Raw genomic sequence first — 13,003 nt, forward strand, 5'->3', positions numbered from 1 at the left:
TGCTGGGTGCTGCAAATGTCCTTCTCTGCCTTTGAAGACCAGTTTGGCAGCCCTCCCCCTTCCTGCCTCACCATCTGCTGAGGGGAGATTCTCTCCCCCAAGCACATTCCTTTGTGTGAAGCCAGGCCACTTCACACCTCATTAAAGTAGCCTGGCAGAAGCTGCTTCAGGCTGGCCAATCAGAGCACAGCAGCAAAAACAATGCAGAGCTGAAATTGGCAACTTTTTAGGTAAAGTCTAAACTTTTTACCTGAACTGGTTATATTAAATCCCACAACTGGAAGTTGTGGGATTTATTATAACAATCAATTTGATACCAAATTCTTGGTATGTAACATTTAAGGAGACTTTAAAATTTTAAATAAAGTCTGCCCATTCTAGCCTATGAAGGCCATTTACTTCAATGAGGGAAAAACGAATTTGGCTGTTTTTACCTCACCAGGGCTTATAAATCTATTTTTATAAAGTCCCTGCTTATAGTTACATGGCACCCAGCCCTAGGGGCACATAGGGCACACCTTAGGGGTGACTTATATGTAAAAATAAGGTAGTTTAAGACTTTGGAAGTACCTTTAATTCCAAAGTCGAATTTGCATATAACTTTAATTTAAAAGCAGCCAGCAAGGCAGGCTTGCTTTTAAAATGACACTGGGCACCTCAGCAGTGCACCTAGGTGTGCACCACCTATGCTGTGGTCCCTAAACCTACATGCCCTACCATATACTAGGCACTTCTAGGTAGGTTAACTTAGCCAATTATAATTAGCCTAATTTGCATATCCATTTTACACAGAGCACAGGCCCTGGGACTGGTTAGCAGTACCCAGGGCACCATCAGAGTCAGGAAAACAACAGCATAAAGTGGAAAATGGGGGCAAAAAGTTATGGGGCCTCTGCAATCAGCCCTAGTTTCTCACAGGTTTGCTTTGTCAGAGAATGATAGAAGCATCTTTTAAGGATGGGGATGACTTATAAAGCAATGGCAGGTTTGACAATAAACATAAACTCAGTGGAAAGGATTTCAAAATGGCTTTTATTGGAAATTGAGGATCAACTATCAACAAGAGAGAATGAAGGCTTAAAAGAGGTAGTTATGCAGTGGTGGTCAGCACAATTAACCTTTTACGTGGAAGTTATGGCCTTGTGAAGCTGACAGTGGTGATGGGTCAACTTCAAAGTTGCTTCTGATTTTGATAATGTTGATAATTTTAACTTCATTGATAATGTCTAATTGCAGAGTGGATGAGAGTGACTGTTACATACCCCTGGATATTGGCTAAGGGTGAGGCTGCAAATTGTTTTAAAGTATTTGGCAGAGTTATTGGCAGCTTACATAAGCACTCCAAGATGAATGGAGGGTTGGGGGGAGATAGGACTGGGAGAAACAAAGTGCTCAGCAACCATTACAGCGCCTTCATGAATTTTGGATCAAGGGGAGGAAGTCATGAGCTCACTCAATAGCAAGAATGTAATATGCCTGAGGTGGCGAGGCGGGCAAATAGGTGTTATCCTTCTTACGGCCTGCTTACAGTTAATTATGACCTGTGAGTAAACCCCTGTTTACCCACCGGTTTGAATTATGAATTGTTCAATAATTATCAAATGCATTAAGTAACTTGGCCTCGTTAAATACCAGCAGGTCAAACCTGTCAAGTTTAAAGGGGAAAAACCATACAGTATTTACCATATCATGTGTATTTTGGTGAGTCAAACACCAGAATCCGCATTTTGTTCCCCAGATACTCATAGTAGCTCAGAGGATATTTATCACAGTCAATAAATATCGTTAGTTATCATGTGCAATAAATACCACCTAAGCTCATAATAAGGGCCTCAATGGGAGCTACCCCACCAGTAGTGAAAGAATAAACTTCTCCCACCTGAAACCAAAGAATGATCAAGCTACTGGAAAACCGGAAATAAGTGATCCATGGCACCTCAAAGATTATGCGGCCTATCAAGGAAGGTTTTGGAGCAAAGGGGCTCTGAGCACAATGCTGGGACCTGCAGGGGGTGTTTCAGCATGAACCTGATAAAATTGCCAGAAGGGGTTCAGGCAGGGCTTCAGATGAATCAAGAGATCAGATAGAATTGCAGAGATCCAGAAAGAGGAGGGGCCGCTGCAGGTTCACCAGGTCACAACTAAGGAATCTTGTAGCTTGGGTTGCCTCTGGGGTCACAACCAGGGCATCATTCAATAGGCATCAGTGTACCCAGCAAGAACTCCGAGGACAAGCAGCTGTCAGGTAGCAATAGAAGACTATCCAGGTATACAAAAGGCGTTAGATTTTCAGCGGCACGGTGGGAGTTCACTAACAAGGGCAGAGGGCACACCCTTCTCACCGTATATTTAGTTGAATACGGAAATGTTTCTTTTTAGAAAGAGGTCGCCTTGATCATTGCATTCAAATTATAGTGTCCTGAATGGGCTTCCAAAAGGAGCAAGTCCCTCAGAGGGATCCAAGTAAGTCCTGTGAATCCGTCCCAGGAAAACACTTCCCTAATGTAGCATGTATTACCGCTCCCTTAACGCTCTTTGGAGCAAGACAGTGGGTTACTGAGGCGCTATACAAATGCCATAACGCAATACAGTTTCTTTCAGTAGATTCTCTTTCGTGCCTGTCCCGCTAGGAGAGCTTATAAAATTCTCTCTGAAAACAAACTGTCTGGCGCTTTCTCGTAAAGGGCGGCTGCAGTGTAAAGGAACTGCTGAGTCCACTAGCTGCGGTTCTTGGGCTGCTCAGCTGCTGCTGAACAGGTGGGAATGCACATCCTTGACTGGCTTTACCTGCCTTCGTTAAGGGTCAGGGTTTCAGACTTCGAAGCACTACGCAGAAATATCTGGGTATAACGATGAATAACATAGACGTGTGTTATATGCAACATTACCTTTTCCAGTACTTCAAGTTTATCCATTCTTCTATGATTCTTCTTACTTAGAAAGAAATTGTGTTTTTAGAGCCCTTCATCCTGCACTTCTGCCGTTCCTACGCGCTGTAAATAACGGCTGTTATTATTACCTGGTGTATGGCCTTAGGAGGATGGCAGGCCGAGTCCACCTTGGAGGTATTCCACCTCTAGAGCTACAGATCCCTGCATGCTCGAGCACGTAACTCACTCGGCCTCACCACCAGTGGCGTAACAAAGGCCACGCAGCCCCTGCGGTACGGGGGAGGACGGGAGACGGAGGAGCCCCAGACCCCCCCTCCACCCCCCCCCCCGCCCCCTCCACACCCTCCCCCAAACACAGACCCCTTGCCAGAAACTTCCTGTGTGAGTCGGGGGGGTGGGGTGCAGGGGCTTCATGCACCGTGCAGGGGATGCCCCCTCAAGTTTCGTTACGCCACTGATCACCACTTACAACTACAAGCAACCAAGCCACTGACGAGGGTACTGTTTATGCAGCTCTGAATGCGCGTGAGTGCTAAACTGACTACAATCAGCTCGTGTCTATTTAAGTGTTAATTATTAATGCAAGCTTCGAAGGTTGCCGAATTGATGTAGAAATTATAACCCCCAAATACACCAAATCTGTTTTTGCTCACAATATAACGAGTCTCACTTTCTGGCGTTCTAAGTCTGATTTTTGAGTTTGTTGAAAAAGTGCAAATGTTTCGGAAGATGCTCACCCTTGTATTGCCAAAACATGCATCACAATACGTGCTACATCGACTGGAGTGTTCAGAACATCTTTGAAGAATATGAAGATATTGTTTTGATGGGGTTAGGCTACCCTCTAGTGGTACATTGATGTGTATACTGCAATTTCCAAACGAATTACAGTGTAAAATAGGATGTTCACAGTGAACTTCTCTGTTTTGATTATTTTGGGAATCACAAAAAGCAACAAGCAATCAGATTCTCTAGAAAAGCAATCCGATTGCCATTTCGTGATTTCTATTACCAGACATTTGCACGTTTCCTTCAAATACCAAGTATAAAGATAATAACTGAAATGATTCTTAAAATTAAAAAGTAGCTTTGCTCCGATGGATTCGTCTGAAAATCAGTTTATAAATCTTTACACGGAATACATCTTTTTTACCATGTCGGGTGGCTTTTATTTTTTCAAATGCTTAATTAATCAAGTAATTAGAGATAACAATCACGAAATATCAATCAAGATGTACAATTGCATAAAAGGAGCAAAAACTGCAATACACAAAATATTCGTACAATTAGACATCAATATTTAGCAAATAAAATGACCATGTCCAACAATAAATATGATACAATTAGCATAGGACTACAATCTTGAAAAAGAAGGAAAAACATGTTTTATAATTTTACAGAGGAAAAGGAGAAAGATAGAAGGGGAAGAGAGGGAGGAGACGGAAGGGGGAAATAAATGCAGAAATAGAATACACTAAATGCAGTGAAAAAATATAAGTTAGCAGTAAACTATGGAATGACAATATACTGAAAAAAAAATACTCATAAAGAAACACCATTCTAGATGGATAAAAAAAGTCCAACATTATCAGACCCTCCATGAGCATGTTTAGACTTTTTATAAAAACAAAGATAAAGACATCCATAGCAGACCTCTTTCAATAGTAATCTGAACAAATGTGGAACTAGCTCTGTCTAACCTATGATTGTAACAAATCATGTTCCAACATTTTGAGAAAAGTAATATCAGTAGCATGTTTCCAGTATGATGTGATATTTTGAGGAGCAACAGCAAGAACTACAAACCAACCTATCTTAACCCCTTCGCTGCCAGGCCTTATCCCCCTCAGGTGCAAGGCCTTTTTTTGGTTATTTGGGGAAGTTTGCGCTTAGGCCCTCATAACTTTTTGTCCACATAAGCTACCCACGCCAAATTTGCAGCCTCTTTTTTCCAAAATCCTATGGATTATAGAGGTACCCAGAATTTGTGGATTCCCCTGGTTTTTGTTTTAAAAAAAAAGAAAATGGGAAAAAGGGCTGCAGAGGAAAGCTTATGTTTTTCCCCTGAAAGTGGCATCAACAAAGAGTTTGCGGTGCTAAAACACCATCTTACCAGCTTTCAGGAACAGACAGACTTGAATCAGAAAACCACATTTTTCAACACATTTTTGTCATTTTACTGGGACATACCCCTTTTTTACTAATTTGTGTGCTTTCAGTGTCCAGTTAGTGACAGAAATGGGCATGAAACCAATGCTGGATCCCGGACAGCTAAACATTTCTGAAAAGTAGACACAAGTCTCAATTCAACAAGGGGTCATTTGTGTAGATCCTACAAGTTTTCATACAGAAATAACAGCTGAAATAAAACAATATTGAAATTCTGGTGAAAAAAACAGCCATTTCTCTCCACATTTTACTCTGTAACTTTTTCCTGCAATGTCATGTTTTCAAATGCAATATACCAATATGTCTGCTGGACTCTTCTGGTTGCGGGGATATATAGGACTTGTGGGTTCATCAAGACCCCTAGGTATCCAGAGCCAATAAAGGAGCTGGACCTTGCAAAGGGTTTTCACTGTATACCCGGTATACAGCAATTCATTTGGTAAAATATAAAGAGTGAAAAATAGGTATCAAGGAAACCTTTGTATTTCCAAAATGGGCACAAAATAAGGTGTTGAGAAGCAGTGGTTATTTGCCCATCTCTGAATTCCGGGGCCGGACGTGTTGTTTAGAAAGTGCCTAGCTGTGCATTTTGGCTCAGCCGGCACCTAGGGAAACCTAGCAAACCTATACATTTTTGAAAACTAGACACCTAGGGAAATTCAGAATGGGGTGACTTGTGGGACCCTCACCAGGTTCTGTTACCCAGAATCCTTTGCAAACCTCAACATTTGGGGAAAAAACACTTTTTACTCACATTTCGGTGACAGAAAGTTCTGGCATCTGAGAGGAGCCACAAATTTATATCTTTGAGAAGTGCCTAGCTGTGGATTTTGGCCTCTAGCTCATCCGGCACGTAGGAAAACCTAGCAAACCTGGACATTTCTGAAAACTAGACACCTAGAGGAAGCCAGGATGGGGTAACTTGTGGCGCTCTCACCAGGTTCTGCTACTCAGAATCCTTTGCAAACCTCCACATTTGGCAAAAAATACTTTTTCCTTACATTTCGGTGATAGAAAGTTCTGGAATCTGAGAGGAGCCACAAATTTCCTTCCACCCAGCATTCCCCCAGGTGTCCCGATAAAAATGGTACCTCACTTGTGTGGGTAGGCCTAGTGCCTGCGACAGGAAGTGCCCCAAAACACTACATGGGCACATCAAAATTATCAAATACAAAACTACCTGTTTTTGTGGGTGGGGGGGCACCCGTGTTTTTGGTCCTAGGCTCAGCATCCATCTAGGGAAACCTACCAAACCCAGACATTTCTGAAAACTAGACACCTGAGGGAGTCCAGGGAGGTGTGACTTGCGTGGATCCTCCAGTTTTTTCTCACACAGAATCCTCAGCAAACCTCAATTTTAGCTAAAAAATCTCATTTTTCCCACATTTCTGTGCGGAAACATGTCACCAGCACAAATTTGCTATCACCCAACGTCCCCCTCAGTCTCCTGATAAAAATTATCCCTCGCTTGTGTTGGTGGGCCAAGCGCCAAAAACAGGTCAAAATTGAGGGGGAACCAAAGTGGGTCCTAAAGGGCAGTTTGAAAATAAATGTTTTTAGGCTGACAAGTGGGGCAGAATTTTTATCGGTATAGATGCAACAATGATGGGTGGTAGGAATTTTGTGGATTCCTGCAGATTCCAGACGATTCCATCACAAAAATGTAGGGAAAATGTGTGATTTCAAGCAAGGTTGGAGATTTTCAGGGCATTGTGGGAAGGAAAATGGTGTGGGGTATAAAAAATAAAAAAACTCCCTGGTGTCTAGTGGCTTCTGCCCCATAGGCCGATCTGCCCCCAGGAGGGACAGAAAAGGCCTAATAATAAATTGTCCCCCAGGGGAGCGACCCTTGCTCAAGGGGTCGCTGCCCTTCATTCTTAACATAAAAAAATTCACTGGTGTCTAGTGGCTTCTGCTCCCCTGGGGCAGATCAGCCTAATTAAAATAGGCCGATCTGCCCCCCGGGGTGGGGAGGGCTAAAAAATGCTAATAAAAAAAATAAATGCCCCCAAGGGGTCGCTCCCCTTCATTCTTAACATTAAAAAAAACAAAAAACACTCTCTGGGGTCTAGTGGCAGATCAGCTTAATTAAAATAGGCCGAAAACTCCTAATAATATATTGCCCCCCTGGGGAGTGGCCCTTGCCAAAGGGGCTGCTCCCCTTATGCATAAATAATAATAAAAAAACAAAAATAACACAAAATCCCTGGTGTCTAGTGGGCAATTCTGCAGCCCGATCGCTTCATGATCGGGCTGCAGATCCTCCCAGATCCACCCGTATCCCCCGCTCTACCTCCCAAGGTATCATTATTCACTGTACGTTGCGACTGATGCTTCCTTTTGGCCACCGGTGCAGAATCATTATTTATTTGAGAGTACTGGGCTGCCGATTCTGCAGAAAGGTCACCCCCAGCTATCACCGCCCTTGGGGGAATAGGTGGACCGGTGAGGTAAATATGGGCCCCTGGTGGTCTGATTATCATGAAGCATTAGAGGATGTAAATCCGGTGAAGAATAAACGTTCTTTTGCAAAGCACCAGTTGGGACCTCCCCAGGGTGCATCGACAATTGTCTCTCTGCCAAGTCAATTTCTTTGGCCTTCACCCCCCATGGCCCGGGTTAAAAAGGAGTCAATCATAGATCCTTGAGGAGTCTTCTTGGGTGACCCTTTGTTTTACTGCAGTTTACGCTTGCCCATGGTGGTTTACACAAGAGTCAAACACAAAAGTCAAAGAATCAAAAAGTTATACAGGGGATAAAGCCTACAGAAAGAAAGACAAACTCAACACCAGTTGCTCGATTGCTACAGACAGAAGAGACGGCGCCCTGCCCAGTCTCCTCTGGTCGATGACGGGTGAAGACAGGTCTGGTGTTGGCCCGTGTACGTGCCTGGGCATGCCCCGTGCAGCGGGAGCCCCACCTGGAAGAAGAGCGCCTCCCGCCGCAAGTGACGAAGGGCAGGCCTCCTGGCCACAACAAAGTCTGGGGCCTGTAGTCTGGCTCCCCCGAGGTTCTTCCTCAAGCATCCCGCGATGTGGGTCCCATTCAAGAAATAGGAGCGCCTCCGGGTGAAAGTGGCGAGGGGTGGGCCTCCTGGCTGCAATGAAGTCCGGGCCCTGTAGTCAGGCCCTGAAGTCAGGCTCTCCCAGAGCTTCCCCTCTATTACATCTATTGTGGTTTTAAATCTAGTTGGACTGTAGGTCATTGATCTTATATGAAGCTGTAAATTCTGTAGTGAAATTATAGTTGGGAGAGGAAAGTGCTGATCACTGCATATCACTGTGAGAAGGAAGTGCCATATTTCACTTGATTACACCCACAAAGAGATTTATATTTAACAAAAGAAGCATCCAAAAGTGAAAAGTGTAGATGCAAAATAGTATTTTTCGAAAATTAGAAACATTTACATCACGATTTTTCTAGGGTGTTGTAATCTGGCCAGGGATACACAAGCTCTTTTCATATTCTATAAAAAAAAGTTAATTAAACAACTATATATAACTTTATAAAATTGTGTAACGTTGTCTGGAAGCATTACTAAAATAAAACTGACAAGAGGTAAAAACATCATTTTAATAGTATTATAATAGTATCAAGTCTTTTCCACCATGATAAAAAACAAGAAACCACGTGCCTGATAACTCATTGTTCGATAACATCCTTGGCATGGTTTTCTCTAAGCATTTGAGTTCATTCCTCCTGTTTTGTTGAATTTGTTTTTGTTGGCTCTGGGACTCTGCTCACTTTACCACTTTACTGCTGCTACTTAGTTCTGAGGTGCTTGTGCCTTCACATTTAAACATGGTAACATTGGCTTACATCCAGTTGGTACATTTCATTTACATATAGGTCCCCAGTAAAGTGGTACTACAGGTACCTAGGGCTTGTATGTTTGATGCGACTAGTGGGCCTGCAGCACTTATTGTACCGCCCTGCAATTGCAGCTTGTGTGTGTAGTTTTAAACTGCCATTTAGACTTGGCAAAATAAGCATTTTACCAGGCCTAAACCTTTCTTCTTAATACATATATGTCATCCCTTGTTTGAGCCCTAAGCAGCCCAGAGGGCAGGATGTGTTATATTTTAAAAGTTGGACAAGTGTTTTTAAGTGCTTTTGCATATAACATGTCCTGATAGTGAAAAACTAACAAATTTGTCATTCACTATTGCACAGCCTTCCTTTCTCATAGGATAACAATGAGTTACCAGTTATATTTATGAAATGTCAATTTTTGTTTGGGAGCAGGGAGGAATGTCATGATTGGTGTCTGAGTAATTATAATTTGAAATCATATTTATTGATAAAGTCAGATTTTAAGTAACAATTCTAAAAATGTCACTTTAAAAAAGTTGGTGTTTTCTTGCCCTAACAATTTGGTGCCTGCTGTTTTGTCCTGGAATCACATGAGCTGGTGTATTTGGCAGATAGCCTTTGTGTATTCATCCTAGACAGCCACACAATAGAGGGTTTGTGTGTTGGCAGGAGAAGCCACCCTGACTTGAAGGGGGAGGGAGGGCAGAGGTGACACCCATCACTCTTACCCTTCAAAGACACTGGCTCAGCTCACTCGCAATGGACTTCACACGAGTCTGTTGTGCCTGCAGACAGACTGGGATCAGGAAAGGGATGCAGGAAATTTCACTTGGAGGAAAACAACAGAAGTATTCTTCAACTTCAAAGGGGCACCAGATATAAAAAGGGGACCCTCAGACCGACTCTTGGATCTGTGGTTACTACAGAACGTTTAGAGAGGAGATGTCTAACATCTGTGTTTCTTTTTTAGACATAGTATTAAAAAAGTGATCAATGGTACCTTTCATTTGGGAATGTGTGGGGTAAAAAGATTCTAATAATAATCTGCAAAACTCTCAAGAATACCAAAGTCTTTCCAAAGTTTATTAGCTTGAGCATCAGTAACAATGCTAATTTTTTTATTATTTATTGTTCATTTTTAAGTATTTAGCTAACAGTTTTTGAGCTTTATTGTGCCTACCATAGTTTTTAGTATTCATAAAAAAATATATAGCACATGCATAATTGGTAGACTTCCTATTAAATTCTAGTTTTGCTTGTGTCGAGCAGGGTATCTTTATTAGTGGAAGATATCAGAAATTTTAATTGATCTTAATAGACATAGTGACTATTTAATGGCAACATAATCAACAAAAAGCTTCAAACAGTGGCTCTGTATGAATCCCAAATTAAATTATCTTTAAAGTCTTTAATTGTATTAATTTAAAAGAAGTTTGTTGCGAATTTTGCAAATTTGTCAGTACACATTTTATCTTGCAACAGAAAATTATTAAATCACCATCTATTAGTCTGTGAGGGTTCAAGTAAAAGGTATAATCCACAATTTCTGGAGGGTGATCAGAGATCAGAAAGGTGTGTATTTAAGAATGCATGTTGGATTGGTTAGCATTTTTACTTGAAAAAAATATATAATGAACTCTGGCTCTGATTTGATGAGCAGGGGAAGAGAAAGTATATTCCAGAAATTCTGAGTTGCTTTACCTTCAAACCTCATGAGTGAAAAACTTTTTGAAAAATCCTTTGCATTTTATTTGGACTATATTTAGTTTGTTAATCCTAATCAATAAATGGATCTATAAGTTGATTGCAGTCTCCTCCCAGGAGAAGGTTTGAGTTAGAAATCAACATTAATTGGGGTGCAATGTATTCCCCAAAAGTTGTATTAACACCACTAGGAATGTTAACTTTTAAAATATAGAAAACAGTACATTATTCATTTTCAAGTCAAGAAATAACCTTCAGTCTACCATTATCATCAGCTTGTGGTTTGATAATTTCTTGGTTTAAAGCTTTTTGAAAAAAATTATTGATTCCGTTTTTGTTGTTGAATGCAAAGGAGAAAACACAACCATCCAATTGCATTTCAGATAATGTGTCTGTTTGTCTGTGAAGTGTGTTTCCTAAAGTTAGGCTAATTAGCATTTCAGTATAGACAAGTGAATTATAAATGTGAGGCAAGTGGTGTATTATATGGTGTAGGTGTGAGCTGTAACAGTCAGCCAATTGACTCTTGGAGTTCACCTCTTCTGTCAGGAGCGACATTTCCATGAGCCTTTCACCATAGGCACAGTCTTGTCTTTGCTAGTCCAAGGAGCAGTAGGTGCGGTCCAGTCTTTGGTTCAGTCTCTCATGCCTGGTACAGGGAAAAACAGGGCAGTCCTTTGGTCCTCTCTCCACTCCAAATGTGATCTGAGGTCTGGGTGGAAGGGGTGCCATATTTATGTCCAGAAAGTGCCCTCAGGATGTGATAGTTACTAGCCAATATACTACCACGTCCTCTCAAACCCGATGATGACTTCCTGCAAAGTGTGGCAACTAGCTATCTCAGAGTGCACTATTCTTCCCACTCCCATGATGGCTGTACCATCTCTTGGTGTGTGGAGTTTGGTAGGCCACTCTAGAGGTCTGGCCCTGAGGCTTACAAGTCCATTGGAAAACCAGTTTGGCAACTGTTTTCCCCTCTGTGTCCCTGATGCCACCTCAAATACCTGAGAAACAAAATAGCCTCTCTCGTGTGTAGTGACCATTAGCCCTTAAAGGTGGCTTCCCTTTTGAAGCTTGCCGTTTGGGCTCACAGCGTGTGTGGCTTCCTGCCAGGGAGAGGTATCAACTCTTCCAACATGAGGCCTCCATTGTTCTCCCTCCTCGGAGTCATTCACACTTCCCGCAAGTGGGCAGAAGGCTGTCTGCCCTCCAGCATCTGCGGATGACTACTGGAGAACTTGGGAAACAGAGTGGCAACTTTCTAAAAGTTTCATAAACTTAATAGTTATATTAAATTTGACATGGGCATCAAGTCAGGTTTAATGCAACACTTATTTTGATAAATTGAATGTATTGAAAACAACGAGTTGGGTTTTTTGCTGGTAAGGCACATAGAAATCTGGTAAGCAGGCTTCAGTGTGCTGTCAGATTAAAAAAAAAAAGCAGCATTAGCACAAAAAGTTGTGGTTGAACTTGCAAAAGGGGCTTTTTCTTGCAATAAGTATCTGTCATTTAAAATAATTAGGAAGACCTTTAACATTCCAAGAAAAAATATGCAAGTCAGACATTACTTAAGCAGTAATAAATGAAGTACAACAAATAGGACTTGAGACTTTCAAAAAACGAAAATCAGAATTTGTGAAAAGGGAGTAGTAAATATATCCTGCATTAGCAAAAGAAAAGGGAGCGGGACAAAGGAAATATGTTGTGAGACCAAAAAAGGAAGACCACAGCCATAAAAAAACATATAAGAGTATAGGATATAATGAAAATTAGTGGTGAGGCACAGTAAATGATGACCCACCGAAGCCCAAAGCACCCCAGAATGGCGACCAAACCTCGTAAAAATGTAGAATAGAACATATATTTAATGGGAGAAGTAAATGTAACAAATACAAAAGCATTACATGTATTATCAATACGCAACCATGAAGAACACTTACTCCAACCAGATGAAAGGGAATAATGTCTCAGAGGTAACAGCAACACAGGAAAGCAAGATCATGGAGCACATCCAGGGTTAACTTGTCCAAAGGTGATGTATGAAGTAGGGAACCTGTTAGAGAAAAGGTTAATGTGGACACCAATATTTGCAGAGAAGTACACAAAACAAAAACAATACTACACGAATAATAATGACCAGATGGACAACATGACAAGAATAAGAAACAACCTTATTAGGCTTTAGCAACAACCATAGACTTTTCTTTATGCATAAAATAAAGTCATACAGGTTATCTGGGGTCTGAAATGTAATAGTCTCATCTTTATATGTGGCTGAAAAGTGGCAAAGATTAATCAAACCACATTGAGGCCAAAGATCTAGGAATTCTTTCCTTTAACTGGGTGTAGTTCTTGAGACATCTTAGGAGAGATACACTTTTTTAACAAACCAAAGAATCTGCTGTTGTTGCCTTGATGGAAGA

Source organism: Pleurodeles waltl, chromosome 11 (genome assembly GCF_031143425.1).
Source record: "Pleurodeles waltl isolate 20211129_DDA chromosome 11, aPleWal1.hap1.20221129, whole genome shotgun sequence".
In the NCBI taxonomy this organism is placed as follows: Eukaryota; Metazoa; Chordata; class Amphibia; order Caudata; family Salamandridae; genus Pleurodeles; species Pleurodeles waltl.